We start from the raw sequence: 9,703 nt of genomic DNA, 5'->3' as shown, positions 1-9,703 counted from the left end.
CCTACACAACCTGCAGTCTGAACATCGCGTGCTTTCGGCCCCCGCCTCGCTTCAGGCTCGACCACCGCCTTCAGACCACAGGCTCGACCACCACCTTCACACCTTCAGACCTCAGGCTCGACCACCGCCAGCAGCCGCTCTTCTGGGTAAGAAACGGACTCGTTTCGTTTATTTAGCCGAACTTTAGTCCGCCGTTCATTCCCAGCGGCGCTGACCACCGGACACGGCCTGACGCTCTGTTTACAAACAAAAGGTCCAAAAGGTGAAGAAGTTGAGTTGAACTTACTGACACTCCCTCCCGGTGAGTCCGCTTTATACCCGGTTCATTCACAACAGAGTGACCCCCAGATTGACCCACACTGGCTTTGTAGTACGTGTGAATGCATTTGTACCGAGATGCATCACTGCTTCGCTCCTCTTTAGTGGGTTTTAGTTTTTGGCAAATTTTTCCGCACTTTTTATTCTAATTGTGCGTTCCACCTTAAATGGTGCATTTTTCCGTTGGCGCCTGAGGGGACAGAACGTAAGAATTCATTATTTTGAGAGAGGACTTTCTCATCACATCACGTCCTGTAGTTGTGGACATTGTGCAGACACTAGTGCGGCGTTTCTGAACCCCCTGTTTGTTTTCCACACCAGCTTTAACCCAATAATGGGCTCTGAAAGGGCTGATGAGTTGGATCAGGGGTGTTGGGAGCAAAAGTGCAGGGCAGTGGGCCTCCAGGACATTTACATGTCCAGCGTTTAGCAGACGCTCTGATCCAGAGCGGCTTACAAGAAGAGCTCTGTCTGTCTAGAGAAAGTCTCTCTGCTAGTTACCAGTAGGTTAGAGAGAAAGTCGGTCCTGAGCTCAGATACTGATAGAGACACAGTCACTGTAGATACAGAGAGAAAAGAAGCAGAGCTGAACACAGAACAGTGCAATACAACACACTACAACACACTACCGTAAACTACAATACACTACAACACACTACCGTAAACTACAATACCGTAAACTACAATACACAGTGAAGTACAATAAAATAAGTGCAGCTTATAATTCAGTGCTCATCTAAGTGCTGTGTAAAGAGACGTTTGAAGACAGCAAGGACCAGTTGTGATGGATGCTCCACCTGAATTGCTCCATCTGTAATGCCTGGACTGCAGACAGAACGGACCGTCCAGCTCTTTGGAGAAACAATGTAATATGTAAAGCTCCATTGCACTGAGCATTGACATGACCTCGTCATGAGTTGATCAAAAGAGTAACCCTGATCTAGAACATCGAGACCATGGTAGAACAGTGGGGGGTGGGGAGGGTCCGTACTCAGTGTTCCAGCTCAGCCTTGTCTCAGTTTGACTTGCGCTCACTTTGTGTCTCTATGGTGTTTTTTGTTTGGGACTAAATTGAAATATTTCACATGCATAAAGTTCACAGTATGATCACCCCAAACAAATCGGCATCGTAGATGGTGGTGTTTTTATTTATTTGTTTATTTATTTATTAGCATTTAAAAGTGCCAGCTGACCTACATACCTTCACATTGCAGTAACGTTTCATGACAAATGGACAAAAAAAGGTGCAAAATGATTTGGAATGAAATATAATTGTAATTAAACTGTATTTTTCTTTTGTCCAGTGAACGTACCCTTTCTCAGTTTCTTTTTAAAAAAGTTCTTGACCACAGGCATAAAATCCAAAATTGCCCATCTGCTTTAGCTGACCTCTTATCCCAAAAGCCTGCGCATGGTCATTAGTTTGTTTGGACAGATAAGATGCTTTGGAATGTCGTCAATATCCGTAGTTTTTGAAAGTGGACGTGCATTCTCCATACTTGAGCTGTTTCTTATATAGCGGGATGAATGGAACCAACTGTTGACCACAGCAGGCTTCATTTACTCTTCAAAAGACTTCAGTTGATCTTGTTAGGATCTGAAGGAAGAAGCACCTCTTTTAGCTTTAGTGTTCAGTTTAGTGTGTGGCCGTTCACACTTTGGTCCAGTTCACTGGGCTTTTAGGTGTTGCGGTCAGAGGACCAGCTCTGCATGCTGACCATTTACATACTAATCAGTTCAACAGCTGTCATCCCTGTTCTTACCACCTTAATAAGCGTACAGCTGAGTTGCTGATATTGTAATGGCTCTTTGTGGTGATGCCGTTTATTGTGAGTACTGATGTACAAGTGGTGTTATTTTTGGGGGGTATATGTTTTGCGGTCTTCAGACGGAGGGAGGATCTTCACACACATGCAACAGCCATGTTGGGAATGCAGTGTGCACGCGTCAGACACGTGAGGTGGGGTGGGCTGGGCTGGGGGGAGGATGGACAAATGAAGGCAGGGAGGGCTAGAGGAAGGATCTTGGGCTTGAGTTGACGTTGCGTCAGGCAGAGAATCCAGCCTGCTTACTGGTTTTGTGTATGTGTGTGCACCATGAGCACCCCGACCAGTCTGCAGCCGAGCTGTATAGGCGTAGTAAAAATGTTCTTAATCTTGAATGGAAGTCAATGTACGAAGATTTTTCTCCAAGTGATCTTGTTCCATGTCTATTTTCCTTATCATCCTGCCTTCCCTTACAGCTCTAACAGAGCAGCAGCTCGGTGTAAAGCCAGCATGCACAAAGCTGCTGAAGCCATCGCCAGCGCTAGCTGCATTGTTTAGGCAGAGAGGAGCATTCCGGTGGCTCGGTGGGAGACCCCACACTCAATCACACACAGAGAGGGTGGGCTGAATTGGAAGAGAGGGGAGGGACATGGATTGTGTGGAAAGTGGTGATTAGCTGGCGGTATGAAGGAGAACCTTCATATTCAAAAGAATTCTTTTCAGGGAATTGGTTGAGGGCTGGTATAGCACAGATGGACAAAGAGTGTCCAGTGACTCTGTGCTGCTGTTATTGGGTAATTTTGCTGAAAAAAGAGGAGCTGTATGCTATTCCAGTCTATATCCAGTTTGTACCTTGAGTGAAAAATGGAGATGTGGTGAATGGAACCAGACGTCCCTCTAAAAGCTCCTCGCAGAAAGTTCCTACATGAACTGGTTTTGAATTCACTGCCTGATGGCTGAGATGCTGTTTTATGATGGTTTTGACCTGAAACATGTTTCTTTAAAATGCATTAGTGGTGGAGAGGTACATGCAAGCAGTGGTAAAATAAATTGGTTCCAAAACTTAATTTTCCAGATTGTCCACCATTTGTAAAGTCTGACACTTGTGATTTTGGATGGTAAATAAAATGATTATATTTGTGTTGTAGACAAGTCGACCCCTGGTTCCTATCACCACTGTAAAGAAATGGGTCTGTTTCTCTACAATGAATGGTTTCACATCAGACCGCTCTGAATGAGCGATTGAGTTCTGCAGAGACTTTGACATTATGTTCAGTGTGATTTCATTATTTTTGCATGCCTGATTTGTTATAGTGTGGTACATGCCTAATAAACTGCATCATCTACTTCCTTATGAAACGCACACCACAATTTGGGTTTGTGATTCCTATTTCGTGTAGAGCAACAAAAATGGGGAAGCAAAACAAAATTTGCCAACACTTTTTGGCTACGTAACTTACTTATACAAGTTTCTGCAAGCATAGTATGAGAACGATCATCAGCCCGGCGAGCAGGTTTTAGCACCAGGCTACTATGGGCTATAAACTTCTTTGTTGAGGGCGAATAACATGACCATGATTGGCTAAACTCTAACCTGGCATCCATAATGGCTACAGCATACCTTGTTTTTCTCAAACCTCTGCAGCCAGTTCCAAGTAAAGCTGTTCATATATGTTAACACTCTTCACCTTGACATGCCCAGTATGTCACAAACCTCCAGCCGAGATTTTCCACCGAGAAGAGAAAGCCCAGTCACTTAATCTGATTATTTGCAGGTACCACTAACAAACTACTTAGACAGCTTAGTAACTGCTCTTCACCTTGGCTGGACGGATTAAAAAGGCCTTTTGTGGCCAAACGTGTGATCTCAGCCAGGAAACCTGAACCTGGCGAGAAACTCCTCAAGTGGTCGACTGTGCCTTACTTTTGCTGCTATTAATGCGGTTTGCTTAATCCAATTATTCAGAGTCATGTAGCTTATTAAAAGGATCCAAGTACTTTGAAGGATGACAGCTTCTTTACTGGAGCGAATCCTTCATGGAATACTTTTGGCAAACGGGTTATTACTTTTGGTGAACGTAATCTGATTGCGCTTCATGTAATATCTTTCCTAAAGAAGAAAAGTGTTGAATGTTTGGATGGCGACCTACGTTACATCACTGTAGCTGACCAGCAGGGATGCTAACTGTAACTATCAAGCAAGTGAAGTGGAATAGGGTTATATAATGGCAGAAAGAACCGTGCCGAGCCATGTGGTTCAACATCACGGAAGGCATACGTGACTGGAGAGGTTTCGGCATAAAGAGGCATGCTAGTTTTTGTTAACGCCACTGAGAATGTCTTGGAAGGGGTGGGGCTTTTGTTGTAGGTTGTGGCTTTATGGGAATCATACAGGCCATTAAAGATCACATATGTGCTTAAATAAATAGTTAGGCCAAACACGCTAACATGACTGCTAGGTTTATTTATTTTATTCCCAACCCCCCTCTCTGTAGTGTTGTGGCGGGCACCCTGTGGAAGCCACAAAGACCATGATCCATTCTGACAGCTGGCAGAGAGCGCGAGAGAGAGAGAGAGCGCGAGAGAGAGAGAGTCCGTCTGATTGGGTGGGATGGGCCTTTATAAAAGGGCAAAGCTCTAGTGTGAGCTTCCTCAGTTGAACAGGAGTCCCTGCATGCTTGGCTCTCTCATCCTGTAACTTCCAGTCTGTGAGGATTTGCGCTACTTGGCTCTGCAGCCACAGAGCCTCTAACAGCTAAAGAGTTGTGCTGGTATCTGTTCCAGCTGTTCGGGACTTTCCTTCCTGCCTTGGAGCAACTTTTCATAACCGTGTTCGTCTGCAGGACCGCTTTGATTCTTCTTACATCTGCATGTTTGCAACCAGGTTAGCAGACTGATCCTGGACATATAGCTTTGTACGCTTTCCCTGCACCTCCCATGCCCTCTTCCTGGTAGCTAACTAACTTCCTAGCTGCTGTGTTGTTTAAAAGACTGCCTTCGAGACGCCTTTCCTTCTGTGGTTGTGGTTTTCATCCAGCTTTGGCAGATTGGTAGAGAATTGGGTGAAATCCTTTGTCACCCTATCCTTGTATTCCTACAGCTCTCAAATATGCTAGCTTCTTATATAAAAGTCTCTTTGAGGGCTTTACTGAGGTGATTTTTAGCAGCGATGACCGATTTATAGAACTTCCCAAAGTGGTGTCTGTAATTCTAGTTTGAGTTCCTTTTTAACTTTAGCTGAGTTAACCGCCAGGGTTTAGCATGGTAAGTTTGCTGCACCCTGAATGGCAGTACTGGTCAGATCCAGCCTAAACATGCTTATGTAATAAGTTGCATTCCCTTACATTTGGTAGCATGACAAAGGATCAAGTAGGTCAAATCCAAAACTTGTGTCCAATGTCCAAGCATGTGGATTTGCCTCTCTGTATGGGGTCCGAGATCAGCTGGGCTTAGTTTGCCGTTGCCTGAGGCTAGAGACGTTCCCTCTCTGGCGTCGACTGGGTTTAACACGGCAGACCGAAACTTTTCACTTGAACAGAGACTCAAATAGTGGATGGTAAACTTTCATTGTTTGAGCTGAAATGATCTTCTAGCTTTTGAAAGTCAGTTTTGTTCACCACAGGATGTCCAAGAACTAGGAATATAAGGATACATTGATTTGAAGATGCTGTTGCAGCTGCATTTTGGAAAGTCAGAATAGCCATATTTGATGACCTATAAAACATCAGCACCTGTGCTTTAGGCTCTTACATGACGCATTTTCAGTCAGCATTTTTCTGTCCTTAGTCTGCCGAGAGGGGAAAGTTATAGTCGGTGGAAAACGACCCTGTGCTACAGATACATCAGTTAGAGATTAGGTTGAAATGCTCCTTTTTAAATACACTCTGCACTGTGAGACGGAAGGCTTTACAGATGTCTTTTGTCCCGTCCAGGTCCATCAGCTGTCTCCTATAGGTCCATCCTAGCGGCGTACCAAAACCTGCAAGTATGATCATCAGACTGGGACGCTTGACCCCTGGGTACTTCCGTCTCCTGCAGGTATGTGACCATTTCTCTCCGATAGGAACACGGAGTGTTTTTCATTTCACTTACTGTCTGTCAGTGAGTGAAATGAGCCAATGGTGTGTTTTTGTAGTTTGCTTTTAGCCACTTTTAGTTACATTTCTGCATAAATTAATGATAAATGTGTAGGCAGTCATAAAGCGAAGTTTCATGTTCGGATGTGCTGTTCAGGAGATACTTGGTTGTCCACAATGGTGGTGAATGGAACCAGATGTCTGAAGAGTTTAACGCTTCACAGAAAAAAAGCTCACAAAAGTTAATAATGAAATGGTTATGATTGTTTTTGTATCAAGCTTGTTTAATGACCATTTTAAGATGAGCGTTTGGCCTAAAGCAAAACAGTCCCCAAAGAAAAGTGTTTTATCAGCAGCGTTACATATAAGAACTCAGTCACCGGTCACTCTGTATTGTCAACGAAATGGCTGCATTTGGGCTGCGGCTGTTGCACCGTCTGGTTCCTATCACCACCACTGTAAAGAAACCGGACTCAGTGTGTTTCCACTTAGAATAAATCCCTCAGGACTGAGCTACGCAGAATTTTTTTAACATTGGTGGAATTCCCCTTTAATGGTGGTGAGATGATTGTAATGGCTTTTAAATGAATAATAAATGATATCTGAAGGAGTACATGCCCAGGAGGATAATATCAAATAAGTTTACGGTCTTGGCTTGTTGGGTTCCAGTTAGCTGTGAAAGGTTAGTCCTGCGCTGGCTTGCTGTTGGCCTCAGGACAGTGGGCCTGGTGAGCTGAATTAAGGCCGTGTTAACTCTGGAAATACTAGCTCAGACACATCCAGTGTGAGTTGGTCAGGATTCGCCTGACTGGAAATGCAAAAATAATATGAAAACCACAGAGAGATTTAATGATGTGTCGTAAGAACTGTAATGGAGTTTGTTCAGATAATTACGGACAGTCGGACTCCCTGCTGAGACTCGGTCACTTTGCTAGTAAAACGGTTTCTTCCCCATACGCTTCTACTGGATGTCTAAATTAATGAAGAGTGATTAGTAAATCTTGATCTTAAGTACCTTTATCGTCTTTCTATTCTTAGTCCTCTCTAAGCCCGGTTTAATCTGTCTGTTTTAATGGTTCTTGCTGAAGGCTTGTTAAAACTTGATTAGCGGCGCCACCTTGTCATTAACTGTCCAGACCAGTTTTCTGCCCGAGTTGACATCGACTGGGACAGTTCTTGTGTGTGTTTTAACTGGACAGTGGGCCCATGAACCTAAAGACCCCTAGTGAGGCCCACCTCAGTCACTGTTAAAGCCCTGGCTACTGATCTAATTACAAAATGTGTTAAATTCTGGCTGTACAGATTTTATTTATTTATTTATAATTTTTTAAACTTTTTTTTTTTTTTTCCCCTCTCATTTTCACCACTTTGGTCATTTTCCTAAACGAGTACCTCTGGCAGGTTTTGGTAAATAACGCAGTTTTCAAAATATGCCTTTCTGTTCAGTTTTGGTGTCTTACTCTCTTTGCTCTATTCCCTGTTCCCCAAAAACACTGGCCTCTCTGAATATTTAATAACTGTGCACCAGCCGTTCGCCTGACGACACGGCTTTATTAAAGCTTCCGTTACAATGGATATATGAAGTGTCAGGAAAGCACTAATGCGCTGGATAAGAGGACATCCGCCCTTTTCATTTTAAACGGAGTATTTAGTCACGTAAATAAACCAGAACAACAAATTCCCCTTTTTACACAGCAGAGAAATGTGAAAATGTCTAAAATTTGAATTGACGGTACAGAAAATGGGCAAATGGGTCTACAAAGAAAATCATGCTGCTATAGAAGTTTGACCAAAAGTCTGACTTGTATTGAAAGTTCGATTTTCTTTTTTTTTAATGACTTATTTTATCAAAATGGTAGACATTTTATCAACATCTAATATGCTGAAAATATTTTATAAAAATCTGATATTAAAATAGAAAATGAGCAATTTCAGAATGCCATTATTTTGAAATAAAAAGCGACAGTATTGAGAAATTAAGTTATTTTGAAGTAATAAAAATATAAAGATTCATTATTTTTGAGCTGTCAGAAATAAGCCTTTTTTAACAATGCTTCAGTGTTGAGAAAGTCGTTACTTTGAGATTAAAAAGTCCAGATATTGAGGTTAATGAGTCATTTTTGAGGTAATGTTTGAAAACATTGAGAAAGTAATTTATTTTGAGAACACGTCAATATTTAGAAAATGTCATTTTGAGGTAAAAGTTAAATCTTCAGACATGATGAGTAACAACTGACATACTGCTGAAAATGTTTCCATATGCAGGTCATATTTGACCTCTAACCCTGACTGTAATCAGCATATTGACCACTCTGTGAATAAGGCTAACGCTGTCTGGCTGTACTTACCTTTTCCTGTCTGTCCGTCATTGTAGAGGCAGGTAGCCGGTGAGGTTCAGACGCAGCCACAGGACCGTGCCCTCAACCAGATCGCCATGTTGCTGGCCATCATGGGTCTCAGCCTGTCCTACTACAGTGCCAAGCAGATGACTGAGAAAGTCCAGCGCGTCCCTGGGCCCTGAAGTGACCCTGAACTCTGGTCCGTTTGTATGCCGTAGCTGAAGAGACCAAAAAGCCGAATTGGAGATCGAGACGGAGGGTTGGGGAGAGAAGAGATTAATGAAGTTGTAGGGCACGGTTTTACACTTTCATCACCACCGTAAGCCTAAGACACTGGAGTTCACTCACCATGAGAAGAGAGTTCAGGGCTGCTGCTGGGGGTCCTCTGACTGCAGCTTAGCATAGAATGGGTGGGTGCAAGTTTTACACTGGGGCCAGAAATTAAAGCCAGAAGGAAGCTGAATGGGGCCTGGGTTGATGGTTGCCGTGGTCCGCGGCGCCTCTTTATTACCGCTGAAGTCCCGGGGTCCAGTGCTAGTGAGGTGCTATCTGACGTTATAATGCTGTTTTAAAGGGAAATGGCTCCGTAGCTGGTGACCTTGGCTAAGAATCGATGCCCTTTAAAGGGAAGCACCTCTGTATGTATTAAGCAGTAATCGAACACAGGCCAGGTTGATGAGTGGTAGCTGTGTACTGTGTCTAAGAATAAATGCCTTTGAAAGGACAGAGCAGGTGCATTATGTGAGCAACCATTGACCGCAGGCTTAAACGAATGAAGGCAAAGGTATTTTTTGGCTGTATAGCTGCAGGTAAGATGCCACAGCATCCTGAGAACTCGTCTACACAACTGAACGAAATTACATTTCTTTTAGACACTGTGAACGTTTTTACTGCACTGTCAATGCAAGCTTGTAAATGAGCTTACAGCAGCAAATCTAGACCTGGTTAAAAGGGACTTTTCCTCCTTTCCGTTTTGTATTCCTCTCTTTTTCTTGTATCTGCAATGCTTAGTAGGTGTTTACTGTGACCTTTCTAATGCATGAGTGTGAACTGTGATAGTTACTAAGGACATCTGTGGTAATGAATGTATGTTGCTATTTTGAAAAAAACAAACAATAAAGCTGTGAAGATTTTGAATAAGATGGTTACCTGCCTGTTTGAAATGCTGCGTTGTTCAAACATTAACTTTATCTGATCAATTAAT

The 9,703-nt window shown here is 43.1% G+C and overlaps 1 long non-coding RNA gene across 1 annotated transcript; it reads left to right on the top strand.

Moving 5' to 3' along the window:
* LOC108413464 lies at positions 1 to 9,639 on the top strand. The gene is made up of 3 exons (XR_001856761.2): positions 1 to 146; positions 6,017 to 6,122; positions 8,535 to 9,639. It is a non-coding gene; the product is annotated as an uncharacterized LOC108413464 (long non-coding RNA).
* Positions 9,640 to 9,703: the final 64 nt, after the last annotated feature.

This window comes from Pygocentrus nattereri, chromosome 24 (assembly GCF_015220715.1).
Source record: "Pygocentrus nattereri isolate fPygNat1 chromosome 24, fPygNat1.pri, whole genome shotgun sequence".
NCBI classification, from domain to species: Eukaryota; Metazoa; Chordata; class Actinopteri; order Characiformes; family Serrasalmidae; genus Pygocentrus; species Pygocentrus nattereri.
Note: the sequence above shows the minus strand (reverse complement) of the source record. Positions and strands in the feature narration are given on the sequence as shown.